The sequence below is a fragment of the Ixodes scapularis genome, unplaced genomic scaffold (assembly GCF_016920785.2).
Source record: "Ixodes scapularis isolate PalLabHiFi unplaced genomic scaffold, ASM1692078v2 PGA_scaffold9__187_contigs__length_104089568, whole genome shotgun sequence".
In the NCBI taxonomy this organism is placed as follows: domain Eukaryota; kingdom Metazoa; phylum Arthropoda; class Arachnida; order Ixodida; family Ixodidae; genus Ixodes; species Ixodes scapularis.
The window spans coordinates 25,668,509-25,685,629 of record NW_024609884.1 but is presented as its reverse complement, the minus strand read 5'-3'; the positions used below and the strand labels follow the sequence as shown (position 1 = coordinate 25,685,629).

Here is a 17,121-nt window from a genome sequence, read left to right as displayed (position 1 = left end):
TGTGGGGATATTTATACAACGAGTAGTTGATCAGCTATTAAAGTTGCGACGACTCACACGCTGTAGAGGAGCAATTTAGCCAGTGCAGTACAACCGCTAGCCTGGGGCCTTTAACGTGCACCACGCAGTAGTGATACACGACCGCACGCCGTACGATGCTCACTCAGATCGAGACGGGCAGGGGTGGGGCTCGAACCCAGGATCCCTGGGTTCTGCAGCTCGAGCTTTCGCTCCACGCGCGTCAAGCTGGGTGTGCGCTTTAGCCCACTCCCGACGTAAGCGCAGCGAACGTAACGTAGCGCAGAACGTGGGTCTTTGATTGGCCGCTAAGCAGGAACTCAATATCTGCGACCAGTAGGAAGCTCTGTATGCTGCGCTATGCCACGTTTGCTGCGCTCGACGTCGCAGTGTAACAGACCCTTAAGACGCCGCCAAACGAGCCCGCAGCGACGCGGACGCGGCTTGGATCCACTGTGCGGAGAGAAAGTCGTCTGCTCCTCGCGCAAAGGTTGCGGTGACCTCCGAACGACGCCGAGTTCTGATTGATTTTTGATTGGAAGAATAGTGGGTAGGCCTCAATACTAGAAGCCTTCAGGTCTACCCACTATTTTTTTTTTCGATCAGCCAATAAGATATTGGTGTTCTGATATCGCAAACACTGTGCAAAAAGCAGACGAACTTGCGCTCCGCATAGTCACTGGCAGGATGAAAACGGTGGGACGTCTCTTTCGGACGCCCGGCCTTCGGCATGCGCACGTCGCCTTCCTCCGTGCTTTTGCTGGCCGTGAACCCTCGAAGCTCACAAGACATCCAAAGGCTATCGAAGTTTGAAAGCCCGCGCTGGGGGTGGAACAGCTGAGAGATTTCCCCTGCCGTTCTCCCCCAGGCAGCGACTACAGGGGTGACGGTAGAGGGGGAAAGGTGTAGGTCTTACCTTCTAAGCGGTGTGGCGTCGATTCATGCGACGAGGCCTGGCAAGCTGTTTGGTGCGGTGTCGCGAGACGTCCCTCACTGCTCTGAACACGCTTGAAAATGTTTGCTTTAGCCTGAGTTACGCACCCGGTGAGAAATGCAGCATTTGTGGATACCATTAGGTCCGTCGTTGTTTGCCACGCGACGTGTAAACCTCGAGGCGGGCAGAGTGTCGCGGCCTTTCCAGCACCAATAATCTACGGTCTTCGAGACTACTGTAAGCACGTACTACAAAATATGTGTGTAGAAGCGTGGTTGCGTGCATACCGATACTGTGAGCATCAACGAATGGCTATGCATTGCGCATGAAGCGCATGCTTCTGCAATTTTGTTCTGGTTATGAGAATAGCCGACTGGGAGGCCGCTCAAGAAGTAAACAGTAAACTCACTACCCTTCAAACATAGAGCATTTAATGTACACTCTGAAGCCAACGCAATGCATTACCGCTGAGTAGAAGTATGAATACTACGAAGGTCCGCACGTCACACATGTGGCCGGTGCTGCAATAGCTGATGCCGAGGCGCTTCATTTTTTGTTGAAAGAACTCCATGATTTCAGACGTTGCTTCGAAACAGTGAAAGATAATTGCTGTGTCCATGAGGCATTTTCGGTATTCTCTGACGTGTCTGAAAAAAAAAAATTGCAATAGCATTGAGCCGCTTGATTTTGCTCTATGTATTTAGATTCCGGAGCAGACCCCATTCAAATTAATAAGGCCAAAGCTGAACTGAATACAGGAACTGTCTAGCATGCGGCGTTTGGCATATCTGTAAACCATTCTCTAACTTTAATTAATTTTATTCATTACATTTTTTTAAGGCTGGCATTGTCGGCAATGAATAGGACTGTGCACCGAATAAAAGGTTTAACCAATTGATCGGTATTCTTTATTGTATTAACTAGTCGGTTCATTGGCTCTAACGGGGAGGCTTAAAAAATTTGAAGTACAGCCCCATCGCTGGTATTTACGTAGCCTTGCGTTGTAACAACAATGCGGTTCAATGAATGCATTTAATTTAATTTATTGTTAGGTTTTGAATACATGCAGTGCCATGGGCTGATGGAAGGCGTAGATGAAAGGACAAGATATAAATGTATACACGTTTTTACTAACCTGAAGTTGTCATCAACTTCATATTTATATTTTAGTGACCGAAATAAATCATGTGTCATATATTTTTTAAATATTTATTTAATTCAAAAATTATGCACGGCCACGGGAAGGAAAAAAAAACAAAGCAAAAACAGATCCGGGCATTTTTCATTCCCCCTTCCGCTTCTCCTAAGGGTTAGCAACATTGCAAACCGAAAATAACGCAAAGAAGAAGGGATATTTTACAGCAGTAAGTTTACGCGGCGAATTGTTTATACTAGTACCTGTTAGACAAATTTATTTATAACATTGATTTCTACAGAAAATTCGCTAGCATTTGGTTTAGTCAGTAACCTGAATAAGAGTTTATTTAAAATTTTCAGGTGCAGCGGGCTACTTTAAAAACAACGAGTCTTGCTGGGCTGAAGGCTCTTCTATACGTCACAAAAATGACAGGGATACAAAGTTCGTGGTTGGCGACTTTGAAAACATGGTGCTTCGAGGGAGCACAAATAATGCTAGTGATTAAATACTTGAAGTTGAATTTGACAGTAGCGAAAATTATGTATGTTACAACCCCCAGAATTAATGGTTCACTTTTCAAAGATCAATTTGATAACAAATTAGTTGGCAATTAATTTATTCATATGATCAATTAATATGTATGTTAATTGAACAATTTTATAATCCGAGTAATAAAACACCAACCAAAGAGCGCTTTATCCTTAATTAAATTAAAGAAGACAATGCTAGAATCTCGTTGCCTTTGCAGGAAAAATGATCTTGGTGTTCCATTTTTAGTTATGAGTTCGCTAGCGATTCCGATGAAAACGTCGTAGCCTTGTTGTTCCTTGTCACTCACTTCGAATTTAGTTAGACATTAGACAAACACTGGAGCTCCAAAGCTACGCGCAGAACCGAGATAAAGTAGGCTCCCCGTATAGCTAAGCTGTTGGCTTAGCTATACTGGTTCCATTGCAGTGCGGCCATACATGTGTCCAGCCCCCCCCCCCCCCCCCCCCCCCCCCCCATTCCCCGCCCCCACGCCCCCACCACAGACACACGCAATAAAGCCGAAAGAGACGAAAAACGCGCCTGTTCAGTCTGACATTGGAAGAGGCTATCACCGAAATGTGATGAGGTCCATTTCGCAAGCATCATTGCTGTCAAAAACAGGCACGGGCGCGTCGCAAGATCTCGTACAAACAAAGCATTCTGCCAAGCTACACACGTGTTCAACTTTCTGTGGTATTTTAGAAGTGTAGAGTGCTCGTGCACAGCTTTCATTGGCGCTCAAGGTGTCCGAGCCCACGGGCGATCATAGTTTTGGCTTCATTGCTACAAAAAGTTGCCACCAAGTATAGGCTCACACAAGTATGCCTTTCTCTTCAAAATGAACGCATAATAGACCTTTTGAAAAATAGACCTATTGCTTAATTCCAAGTGTCAAGGAGAATGCCGGGAATGTAAGTCTACGCGCTGCACGCGCCTTCCCTGTATAAAAATTTCGAAGTAAATAACCAAAAAAAAAAAAGGCGTTGACAAACTCGCGTGCAAGATGCCATTTGTTTTAGGCTTTTGCTTTAGAACAGCTACTGCTGGCAGGCGCCAGCACGTGCGACGCGTAGACCTACATTCCCTGAATAATCCTTGACAATTGCGTAATTCAGCAATAGGTCTATTACCCAAGCTATAGGTATCTAAAGTCATTGTATCCTGGGAAAGTAGCGCCAATACTTTCCCTGCCTGCTACGCGAACACAAGTACTAACATACAGACGACCAAAACCTCGCAAGATGATTGGCTAATCGGTCTTTCAGAAATATTTCTTGCCATAAAAATTCACGAAAGGTTAGATTGTTGCCAACCTACCCGTCAAGTAGTAACATTATAAACATTTTTAGTCATGTAAATTTGCAGCTGGGCAATGTTGTAATACTTAGTAAAAGTCTCTGCAAGTGTGTCCCCAAAGTTTAACAGATCCGTTTTAAATGCGCACAATGTCACTGCAGTCTCACAATACGTCCAAGTTTGATTCGGAATAGATACGGAGTTCCTCGTTAAAGGGGTATTCACACGAGGGAGAAATCCCGGGGATTTCTCCCCGGCACGCGCGCATCACGAGATGAAAACGCGAGGCTTTCACACATCGCAAAGCCTGACGTTTTCGTCGTGGGATGCGCGTGCCGGGGAGAAATCCCCGGGATTTCTCTCTCGTGTGAATACCCCTTAAGGAATATTTAAAAGCAGTAAGGAGGTTTCGTAGATGCTGTTGATCGAGGCAAACGAGCTGTTCTGAAAAGTCGCTGAGAATCTCCTCTTCCAGGATACAGACCCACCGATAGCTGTTCTCAGTATTCATAGCTTGCTCACCGGTGCTCGCAGTAGAGCGCGGCGTATCTGCGGATTACCCCCGAATCATCCGCGGATATCTGCAGTAAACTGGCGGATGCGATACAAAATGAATCAAATTTGGCGGATTGCGGATCGGATGTGGATACCAGGGGCTGCTGATATGAATTAGAGGCAGGTATCCGGGGGTCCGGATTTGTATTTTTTTCCGAGGCGGCCCATAAACCTGTGTGGCCGCACAATGTACAGTGAATAAGTGACTGATACTATGCGGTGAATCATCGAATGTACCGCCTGAGTCAAAGGAGCCAATGTCTGTTTGAAGGGACCGCCATAAATCGGTTTCTTAACTTATCATTCTAGGATTTACTACCGAGGTGCCCGAAGGCGGCGGAAGCTTCGGCTCAAATTGTGGAAAGATTGGCTCACCTGAGTAAATCACGAAAATAAAAAAACTATGTACTAAAAGTTAGGGCGCAAACAAGCTGGTGAAGGTTTAACATTTTGGACAACACCCTGAGACTGAGGGGTTTTGTCCAAAATGTTAAAAACTATGTTTTCCCCATACTTTGCTTGTGCACTTAAAATAATATTTGTTACTGTGCTGCTAATTTAGGCCAAATTAAGTGAATATTAGGTAAGCTAACTGCAATTTCTTTTTATTTCAAAAAAATTGTAGTCAAATATACCGCAGAACAGCCCAAAACGATTTTCTTTTAATTTTAAGAAAAAAGGCTTAGTGATAAATTTTGCATTGACAAAACCAGTTTTGATCTTTTTTTTTTTTTTTACTCCGGAGGTTTTATGTATTCGTACTATTAATTAATAGATGCACCACATTCGAGCACCTCTATAGTTAATCCCAGCGCAGTAAGTTAAGAAAAACCGCGATCGACAACTTTAACTCATGTGGTATTGCGGGGGCAAAGTACTCCATTAGATAAAATGTGCCAATGGTGGAGAAAATTGTTCTTTATGCCAAGAAAAGTTTAATTCTCACCAAAAATCGCGTTAGAACGTTTGATCTCGTCAAAAATGCTGTCCCTAGAAAAAGAAAAGAATGCTGGAGTATCAGTCGTCCAGGGAAAGTGTGCTTTTGTTTGGCAGGGAAAGAGCGAAGGATTGTCTTTGGGCAAAGAAAATCCAAAACGTACAAGCCGCGAGAAAGTAGAAGGAGCCTGCAAATGGCTTCTTTGCCTTTAAGTATATATTGAGGAGACTGAATACGACCCTTGGAGTGGTGGAACTTGTGCCAGCACGAGTTTCCGCACCTCATTCTAGTTGCGCAGTTCGTGCATGCCATCCCAGCATCAAGTGCATCAACGGAGAGAAACTTCTTATTAGCTGGTATTAATTTAAGAAAGGCGAAAGAGTCTGAATCCGTCCATGTTGACGATATTTTGTTTCTTTTACACAGCAACCTCGACAAGTAAAACGAATCAGTGTGTGTGCGTTTTCTTTTTTTTTTCGACACGTGGCACCGAGTTGTTTCGAAGTATTAGGTTACGAGCATGTAGTTGAGGGTTCGTGCTTAAAAATGAAACTGAAACCGTTAGGATATGCCATTATTGAATATTGTGATATTTTTCCAATGGTGTGCTCGCGCCTTACCACATGTACGCGAGTATTTTACAACGGGGAATGAGCGCTTTTCCTTTTCCGCTTTTTTATTGCTTGGCCTAAATATTGAAGTTGGTGCACTCGAATAGGTGACGACCGAGTTCTCAGAGCCAGTGGAGCGCAAGTACCCCTTCCGGCTGTTCCCGTTTGGCAAGGACACCGAGCGTTGTACGGAGAGCAAGGTTTCGAGCAATAAGAGTAGTGTTGGGAATGTTCCATCCGCCACGGTTTACGGATCGGTGCTGCACAACCCGCTGGACGCGCTCCGTCTTCTTGTCCCAAAAGAAACGAAAAATTACGCCCCGCAACGTTCTCACTTGTGGCGTTGGCAGCAGGACGCGTGCAAGATGCCACGCTTTAGTACACAGAGCAGTCTTTATCAGATACGCTTTCTCGCGGAACGACAAAGCCGAGGATGGTGCAGGCTGCACCTTGTCCTGCACCATGTTTGTCACTAAGTCCCAGTTTCGTGACACTGTACTATTAACGGCAAAGAATGCACCGAGAATCTTCAGCACCAAGACGCTGACGATTCCCGAGGAGAAGCACCTTTGACTTTTGTAGGTTAAGCTGCGCATCGGATACGGCTGAGTACTCCTGAAACAAGCGAAGTTCTTCCAAAATGGAGTCTTTGTCACGAAGAAAAAAATTCACGTCATCTCCATATGCTGACACGCTAAGGAAGACGCTCCCCAGAATAGGAAGGCCACGGAGGCGTTGACTATTTAACGGTCGCGCGGAGGAATGTGTTGACAGTTATCGTGAATAGCAAAGGTGACAGGGGGCCTCCCTGACGAACACCTCGTTGAATAGGAGAGGCTGGGCCAATACCGCCACAGGAGAAAATGCGAGCTTCACTGGAGGAGTGACACGCTTCAGTAGCTGCACATACTTGATGGAAAAATCGTGCGTATAAAAGAATGTCAAACAAAAACTGGGGGTCAACTTGACGAAAGGCTTTTTGTTGGTCCAAAGAGAATACGCAATAAGGAGCCTGGTCGGACCGACTGTAGGAAATGAGGTCGCGAATGCTTGACAGTGCCGAGTAAATGCTTCGTTCTGGCACGCAGCAGATTTGCAATGGATGGGTGACAGTGTCAAGAATTGAACGTACTCGTTGGGAGAAAAGTGACATCAGTAGTTTCCAGTCGATGTTTAGGGGTGATATCGGTCTTTATGTGGCTAGCTTTATTGGATCATAATCCACTTTATACACCATAATGGTAAAGTTTTCACAAAAAGAAGGTTTCCAATCGGGTGTCCGGAACAGATTGTGAACAAGCTTCAGAACGAATTCTCGCAGTTCCGCCCAGAAGGTTTTGTAATAACCAAATGGTAAGCCATTAGGGCCAGGGGATGAATGAGCCTTCATCTGCTTGACGGCTTCATCAAGTTCTTCAAGGAGCGGGGGCATTTGCAGGGGATGCTTGCGGATCTTCACTTAGGTGAGGTAAAGCTTAGAGTAAACGAGAGCTTGTAACTCGGCTATGTGCTTGTAACCCAGCTGAGCCATCGTATATTTTCCGAAAATAGTTCGTAAATTTTGGTAGATTATAGCCACACGTGGGCCGCTTGAAGTTGCCCTACTTGACGGCCGCTCCCGTAAACGGAGGAAGTGAAGGGCTCCCGGGCCTCTTCGACTGGACACGGAAGTGTTCCACTTGAACATACAAGGACGACGACTGCAAAATCGCTTGGTGCTGCACCCGAAGTGCGTCTATATGTGATTGCACAAGCGGTGAAATAACACATGCCCTTGTAGGAATTCTGATGTTCGCAGTAACCGTGTTCAGCAGCTCGGAATATTCACGTGATGGCATCCTTCACCACTCCGTAAAGAGGCGATGAAGTAGGTATTTACGCTTTTTGAGCTGTTAATTGTCGCAGGCCCATAGGGGCCTGACGAAGGCATTTTCTAACTATAAGGGGCCTGACGACAACCGCCATCTTTGGTTCTGCTTTACACTCGTTGCAAGTATATCGATAGTGGCTGCAACTGCTAAACGGTCGCTCACGTGCAGCCGGGTCATTGATGGAGTGATGACTTCGAAACGGCGAAGGAATGGCACGAGTACAAGTGGTAAATGTATATGGTCGAGACGCGTATTTGACGTGCCTCTTTGATGCATATGGCTATAAAGCAAATCGTAAAGTTGAATCCAAGAGTCAACGAGACCAAATTGTTGCACCAATGCGTGAAGGTTTCGCGTGAACCGTTCTGGACGAGTTGTGTGGCCGAGACCGCGGGAGTTCCTATGACTGTCTATTACACACCTAAAATATCCCCCAAGAACAACGTGTCTGTTCTCTGAAAGATATGCCTCTAAACTAGAAAAGAAATTGCTCGAAAATTGCGGATAGGCAGGAGCATAAACATTTACATTGCGAAATTTGCTGAGACCTAGAGTGAAATACAGACAAATTACACGTCCTTCACTATTCGGAACAAAATAATCACTCTTAAGAAGGTCTTTACTCAAAACAACTACGCAACACCATATGCCCCGGTCGCGTCGTGAGACTAAAAAAAGAATCAACTAATCACCTTGAAATTGAAGACTTCAAAACTTTTTTGAAAGCTTGTCTCCTGTAGAACCAATATATCAATTCTAGTAGCCCCTGCCAAGTGAATTACGTCAGTTTGGTTGGCGTGACTTCTTAAACTTTGCACATTTAAGGATGCATTGTGCAATGCGCAGCTGCATTGATAGCTGTATTGATAATAAGTAAAGAAAGTAAATCGCAAAGCAGAAAACTATCGTCCGTTGCATTAAAAAAAGGACAGTCCTTGAATTATCAGATGTAATCTAAACCCGAGCTCATCGCTTTTGCTTGCTTCTTTTTTCTACTTGTCTCACGTGCCTTTCAAGCATCGGGGCCCGTTGTTCGCAGAAACTTGGCCGCCGTCGCGTCTGTATCGGACGCAGAAGAATCAAGCGAAGAGTCTCGCACGTGCTGGCTGGACAGAGGACGACGGCCTCCCAGCCGGTTGGTGTGGAGTCGTTGCCGGTGGTCTCAGTAGGCGGTGCTGACTTGGGGGAAATGATGTCTGGAATGCTGCTGCCGGGAAGGGACACCGGAGCCACCTCCGGCAGCGCGGCCGGAGCTGGGAGCAAAAGCTTCTCTTCGGTCGCTGTTAAAATGGCTGACTCAGGGCTCTTTGCCGGAGGCGGCACTGACGTGTCCTCGCTTTGCTGTGGCGGTTCGGGGCGATGGTGAACGGACGGCTGTTTCCCGATCGTCGCGAATGACTTTATGCTGATGCAGTCCGCCGTCGCGTGGTTTCCAGCACAGCGTCGACAAAGCGCTGAGCACGCAGCTGTCCTATGGCGGAAAGTCGAACGTCGACCACAGAACGGAGTAGAACGTGAGGTGCGCTAGGTGACCCTGCTGCTTGCACCTGCTGCAGACTGGTATGACATTCGGGTAGTCGCTTGTTACTCGATGCTCCAGGATCCGAATAAAGTTGGGAACAGGCTTGTCTGGTCGCATTTCCCTCTCTCCTGTTCGGAGACCCTTGCAAACTGTGGGTCTGTCGATGTGCGTTGACCTTTCAATTTTCACGAGCTTGCCGTAAGGGGCTAGCGCCCGCGCGAGGTATTCCTCTGTGTTGCGATAGGCCTTGGCGAAGGTCACGTCCTTCTTTCGCCTCCCCTTCTTGTCCACCCGGCAGGGTTTGGCCTTCGCATTTAGGATCGGCGCCCGGCCGTCTGAGCCGTTGTTGACAGAACACGTCGCCCGGCGCCGCGTGGACGCCGCCACACCTGGGAGCGGAGCTGAGCCGGACTCCTCTCTCTGGCTGCGGGGTCAGTCGATCCAGGAACCAGCTGCCCTACCGGGAGAGGATTCCGGGGGACGACGACGGCGGCGGGACTTCCGGCCGAGTACGTTCGGCTCAAGTTTTCGTCCGGCGCCACTTGCGGATTATCCCGCTAAACCTTTCCCGAGCCAGGACGCCGCATAATGAGGGGATCATCTCCATCACGGTCAACGTCTCACGAGCTGACAGCGGACCCTTCGTCACCGACTCCTGGCGCGGCTTATTGAGGTCAAGAATGCCCCGGCGCCGGATTGGGAAGCCCGTCCGACGCTGCAGTGTGTGCGTGTATGTGTGTGCGCGCTCGAGAGGAGTGGGGGCGGGGCCTGAACGTGACGTCCGTTGGCAGTTCGGCCACCATTGGCTGCCAACCGCTGGAACATAAACAGCGACTGTATAAAAAGAGCAAACGAGAGGCCGCGAGTGTGCTCTCCGACGAACAAGAAACTTCTGTACTTATGTAATATAAACAGAGTTTATCGCGAGACACCCTCCCGTCTCCTGATGTCCCTGCCTGGAGTCGGCCTGCGGTTCCTGTCCTCGCCTGGCCCTGCCTGAGGCTGCCTGGGGAACTCCTCGGTCGCAACAACTGGTTGGCAGCGGCGGGATGACGTGCCTGCTCATGGTTCCTGGTACGGGTGAGTGCTTTGCAATTTTCCCTTGATTTGCCAGACCTTTTGCTCAGTGTTAGGTACGCGAGTGGAAGGCTGCCCTTTCGGCTCAGAAAAAGCGAAGTTCAAGCTGACTGAGTTAGATAGGGGAGGGAGATTGCGACACTCGGGATCATGGAAGTCAATGAGCTACGCATTCCTGAGTTGGTGGCGGTATGCGAGGAGCTTGGCATAAGCGTGGGGCAGGCAAGGCGAAGAAAGCCGATCATGGAGCTACTTCGCGAAAAGGAAGTGTCCGACGCAGAGCTTCAGGAGGCTTGGGAGCTGATTCGGGAGCGGGACGAAAGAGCGAAGGCTGAAAAGCAGGAGCGGGACGAAAGAGCGAAGGCTGAAAAGCAGGAGCGGGACGAAAGAGCGAACGCTGAAAAGCAGGAGCGGGACGAAAGAGCGAAGGCTGAAAAGCAGGAGCGGGACGAAAGAGCGAAGGAGGAACGCGAGAAGCGGGCTCATGAATTAGAACTCAAAAGGTTAGAGGTATCGAAAATTGAGGCTGAGCGTTCAGGTCGTCCTGGATCGGGTGTGCGGCTAGCGGAGAGAGTCAAGATTAAGGACCTAATGCAGCCCTACAAACTAGGAGAAGACATTGGTCTTTTCCTGGTCAACTTCGAGAGAAGCTGCGAGCGAGCAGGTTTCGCGCGCGAAGACTGGCCTCAGTATTTGTTGACGCTGTTGCCCTGTGAGGCGGCCGACGCGGTTGCGAGGTTAAGTGGAGAGGAGGCCGAGAGCTACGAAAGCTCGAAGGCCGCACTTCTTAAGAAGTACCGTCTTTCGGCAGAGGCGTTCCGCCAGCGCTTCCGCACGGCGACTAAGAAGGGAACGGAGTCCTTTCCCGATTTTGCGTACACGCTGAAGGCTAACCTGGTAGAATGGTTAAAGAGCTCAGACGTGTACGGGGATCATGATAAGGTGATCGAGTGCCTTGCGGTAGAGCAGTTTTTACGAGGCATTCCGGAGACCGTCAGGTTCTGGGTCCAAGACAGGGACCCAGACATGAACCTCCGGAAGGTGGCAGATCTCGCGGAGGAATACTCCATGCGCAGGGGTCTAGACAAAGACAAATCGGGACAAACGCGCTCATGGCGAGATGGCCAGAAAGAGTTTCGGTCGTTAAAGGAAGACTCTGGAAAAGGATTTCTTAGGAGGGGAAACATGAGGGATGTCCCAGATGATAGAGAGTCGCAGAAGGAAGGGGGAGCCGTCGGTAAAGAAAAGAGAGAAATGCCTGGAAATAACGCGCGAGCCTTCGAAGCGAAGAGGCCAGTTCGGTGTTTCCGGTGTCAAAAACAAGGGCACATCGTGGCCAACTGCCCCGAGAAGGTTGTGTTCTCGTATGTTGCAGAGGGCGCCGACAACAGCGCCCTACTGGCTCCGTACACGAAAGAAATGCTAGTGAACGGCCAAGCTTGCACGGTGCTTCGCGACTCGGCAGCAACAATGGATGTAGTGCACCCTTCTTACGTCGAGTCGGGTGACTACACCGGCGAGTGCGCCTGGATAAGGCAAGTAGTAGAGGAACACAGCGTATGCCTTCCGATTGCGAAAATCTGTATCAAGGGGCCTTTTGGCGAGCTCATCACTGAGGCGGCAGTCTCGAAGAACTTGCCTCAACACTACCCGTACTTGTTCTCAAACAAGTCGGAGCTGCTGCTTCGCGAGCAAGGAAAGACTTTCGCGGAGGAGACAGTAATGGCACTAACGCGATCCCAAGCAAGAAAGCTCTCATCAAGGTTAAGATACGAACCTAACGAGGAGGAGGGTCGGTCCGCGGCGCGCGAGGAGCTGGTCGACGGAAAACCTGCAGGCGCGGCAAATCAAGAGGACTTGCGATCGGAGGATGCCGCGAGGAGTTCCCCACCAGATCAGCAGCAGATTCCAGAGGACCATGAGGAAGGGCAGGGTTTTATTTCGCCATTATCTCCGAGTCTGGACACGCTTCGTGGTCTTGATCGACCTACACTGATCGCAGAGCAAAAGAGTGATGCCACTCTCAAGGCATTGCCAGACGGTTACCAGGAGGGAGTAGCACATCAGAATATTTCGTTCTACACCAAGTCAGGGCTGCTATGCCGAAAGTACCGAGACAGGAAGGGCCGAGACTTTGACCAGCTGGTCATTCCGCTTAGATTTAGAGAGGATCTTCTCCGGCTGGCTCACGGGAACTGCTGGTCGGGCCATTTGGGAATCCGGAAGACCAAAGCAAGGCTGATGCAAGAATACTACTGGCCCGGATGCTGGAAGGATGTTGAAGAGTTCGTGCGATCGTGCGATGTCTGTCAGCGCGTGGGGAAGTCATCCGACAAGCACAAGGCTCCGATGCGTTTGGTTCCCATCATCACAGAGCCGTTTCGAAGGCTGGTAATTGACATCGTCGGCCCGCTTCCCGTCACGCAGTCGGGATATCGCTACATCTTGACAGCAGTGTGCCCTGCTACGAAGTTCCCCGAGGCTATCCCTCTCAAGGAGGTGAACTCCACGAACGTAATAGATGCACTCCTTTCCATTTTTTCCCGCGTCGGATTTCCCCTCGAGATTCAGTGCGATAATGGAAGCGTCTTCACAAGCGCCCTAACTACGACGTTTCTGGAAAAATGCGGAATCAAATTGATTCACAGCTCTATTTGCCACCCACAATCTAACAGCGTGGAAAGGATGCACGGGGCGCTGAAGAGGGTGTTGAGAGCTTTGTGTTTTGAGCACCAAACAGACTGGGAAGCATGTATTCCGGCCACTATGTTCGCGCTCCGTTCGGCACCTCACGAATCCACGGGCTTCAGTCCTGCGGAGCTCGTGTACGGACGAACGCTGCGGTCACCTCTGCGACTACTGCGCGAGTCACTAGAAGACCAGAGCGAGGACCCAACCGTCGTACAGTACGTTTTGAATCTCTTGCAGCGACTAAGTGAGGTACAGGCCGTTGTCGGTAAGGCCATGAAGAGGGCGCAGGAGAACTCAAAAACATTTTACGATAAGTCCGCCAAGCCGAGATCATTTCAGGTGAACGACCGAGTTATGTTGTTGATAACTTCAAAAAAAAAAAAAACTCGACGTTCAGTGGGAGGGCCCGGCAGTCGTCGTGCAGAAACTATCGGACCTCAACTATGCGGTGAAGTTAGAGGGTAAGAGACGGGCTGTGAAGGTGTATCACTGCAACCTCATGAAACCGTACAGGGAACGGGAGGTTATTGTGAATCTAACACTGAACGCACCCGAGGAGATTCCTCCAGAAATTCCCTCTCTGGGTACTGACACCAATCTGACGGCCGAGCAGCTGCTAAAGAAAACTAAAGGAACAAATGACCTGGAATCTTGGCAGGTTTCAGAGTTAGAGGGAGTGATTCGGGAGTTTCTGGACGTTTTCTCCGATAGGCCAGGGAGGACAACACTAACCACGCACGACATCGAGCTGACAGGCGATCAGCCGATTCATGCAAGGCCCTACCGGGTCTCTCCGCGACAGAGGGAGATCATGAAACTCGAAATTGAGCGAATGATCGAAATCGGGGTCATCGAGAGAGGCGAAAGCGATTACACTTCGCCTCTTATTCTTGTGGAGGTGCCGGGTAAAGATCCCCGACCGTGTATTGATTACCGGAAACTTAACGCTATTACGCGAGACCAGACGTACCCCATTCCAAATATCGAAGAAAGAGTGGAGACAGTGAGTGGGGCGAGATTCATTTCTACTTTCGACCTGGTAAGAGGTTATTGGCAAGTGCCTCTTTCTGAAAGAGCTCGCCGGTATGCAGCCTTCATCTCACCACAGGGAACATTTATCCCCACCGTACTGAGCTTCGGCTTAAAGAACGCTCCTTTCTGTTTTTCGGGACTCATGGATCGTGTTTTGACTGGACTGAGCGACTTCGCCCTCCCTTATTTGGACGATATTGCGGTATTTTCAGGAACTTGGAGAGACCATCTCGACCACCTACGACAGGTGTTGATGAGGTTACGAGAGGCCGGACTCACGGTTAAAACCGAAAAATGTCAACTTGGAAGAGCGGAAGTTCACTACTTGGGACACGTTATCGGCCAGGGACTTCGGCGCCCTTCCGAAGTTAAAATTGCGGCCGTGGTGGAGCTCCGACGACCGACGACAAAGAGGGATATTCGGGCATTTCTGGGTCTAGCTGGTTATTACCAGCACTATATCTATAACTTTTCAGACATAGCCAGTCCTTTGACCGACGCTCTTCGTAAAAACGAGCCGCAAAACCTGATCTGGGACGACGCGAAAGAAAGCGCCTTTAAAACCTTGAAAAGGGCGTTAGTTCAAACGCCAGTGCTAAAGGCCCCTGATTATGACCAGACGTTTGTCGTGCAGTGTGACGCGAGTGATAGGGGAATTGGGGCAGTTTTGTCGCAGGTAGACGAGCAGGGAAACGAGCGACCCATTCTCTACATTAGCCGAAAGCTGACAGTTCGCGAGGAGGCTTACAGCACCTCGGAGAAGGAGTGCGCCTGCCTGGTCTGGGCTGTACAGAAGTTATCTTGTTACCTGGCCGGGACTAAATTTATCGTGGAAACAGACCACTGTCCTCTTTCTTGGTTGCAAAATATGTCCCACAAAAACGGCCGCCTCCTCCGCTGGAGTCTCGCTCTGCAGCAGCACGCATTTGAGGTGAGATACAAAAAGGGGAAGCTAAATGGGAACGCTGATGGCCTAAGCCGGGGCTTCTAAGACGTGAACGAGCTCCATGATCGGATTGTACAAATTTGTAAAGTTTTTTGTTTGTTTCAAATCCTTGGAAAGGGTCATCTTGAATTTTTGTGATTGTGTTTTTATGTCAAAGCACGCTACCATAACTTTTGTTTCTGTTTGCCTGGTTTAGGGTATGGTTTACTTTAAAGGGCTTGGTGACAGCCTGAGCTCGAGTGTCGAGTGAGGGAGATTTTAGGTAGTAGGTGGAGGGTGGTTGTCTTTATTTTTTTTGGTCTGGCGGATCGGGGGAGGAAAGCGAAGCACTTGTCGCTACTGGGATCGTGACTTGCTATGTTTGTCTCGCCCACGCCTTCCTCTTGTGACCTGAGTTGAGGTCCCCCACTCCAGAGATTTGGACCCGACCCTCGCCTACGTCTCAAGGCAGGAGAGGATCACCGGACCCTCTCCCAGGAAAGCGAGGCACTCATCGAGTCAGCGCAGCAGTGTGGGACTGCTGCCCTCCTGATGAGCTCAGTGGCGGCGGAGGTGTTGTTGCGATAGGCCTTGGCGAAGGTCACGTCCTTCTTTCGCCTCCCCTTCTTGTCCACCCGGCAGGGTTTGGCCTTCGCATTTAGGATCGGCGCCCGGCCGTCTGAGCCGTTGTTGACAGAACACGTCGCCCGGCGCCGCGTGGACGCCGCCACACCTGGGAGCGGAGCTGAGCCGGACTCCTCTCTCTGGCTGCGGGGTCAGTCGATCCAGGAACCAGCTGCCCTACCGGGAGAGGATTCCGGGGGACGACGACGGCGGCGGGACTTCCGGCCGAGTACGTTCGGCTCAAGTTTTCGTCCGGCGCCACTTGCGGATTATCCCGCTAAACCTTTCCCGAGCCAGGACGCCGCATAATGAGGGGATCATCTCCATCACGGTCAACGTCTCACGAGCTGACAGCGGACCCTTCGTCACCGACTCCTGGCGCGGCTTATTGAGGTCAAGAATGCCCCGGCGCCGGATTGGGAAGCCCGTCCGACGCTGCAGTGTGTGCGTGTATGTGTGTGCGCGCTCGAGAGGAGTGGGGGCGGGGCCTGAACGTGACGTCCGTTGGCAGTTCGGCCACCATTGGCTGCCAACCGCTGGAACATAAACAGCGACTGTATAAAAAGAGCAAACGAGAGGCCGCGAGTGTGCTCTCCGACGAACAAGAAACTTCTGTACTTATGTAATATAAACAGAGTTTATCGCGAGACACCCTCCCGTCTCCTGATGTCCCTGCCTGGAGTCGGCCTGCGGTTCCTGTCCTCGCCTGGCCCTGCCTGAGGCTGCCTGGGGAACTCCTCGGTCGCAACATCTGGCACATAGCCGGGGATGGACATGCAGGCAACCCGCGTTATACGCGGAGTCAAGGACTCGAGAGCAGCCTTCCGGCCGCAAATGGACCGGTCACCATGAGCTCGCAGCTGGGTCATGGCGGCGGGAGTACGTACGATGACAAGGAAGACGTTACCTCCAATGCGATGAACCATGTAGACGAGCGGAAGCCCGACAACACCGGTAACAGCGTCGATGACATCAACGGACGAGGCTTGGTCGGGCGCCACGACGTTGAACGTATGCCTTCGTAGACTGGAACTCCTCAGTCGTGACAGGGGTCGTATCCACGTTGCATGGTGATTCTTGTCCCGTATGACCGCAGAACGCAAAAGGCGACTAGGGCAGAAACTATGACTCAGCTGAATAGGCGATCCAACAAGCGCTCCTGGCAATGACCTTCAAAAACTTCTGCAGAGACACTTAAAACTTCTTACAAATGGGAATGCGAAAGCATGACAGCACGTTCTAGGCACAGCTTTAGTCAGCCGGGCCTGTGGAGCTGCCGTGGCGTCGGGGAGGTGTGCTGGTCTCTCACCCCGGAGGCGCGGCTTCGATTCCCACCCAGACCGAAATGTACGTACGCAA

The 17,121-nt window shown here is 50.0% G+C and overlaps 1 pseudogene; it reads right to left on the bottom strand.

The window, feature by feature from the left end:
• Positions 1-1,382: 1,382 nt before the first annotated feature.
• Positions 1,383-16,631, bottom strand: LOC121833735 (annotated as a pseudogene).
• Positions 16,632-17,121: the final 490 nt, after the last annotated feature.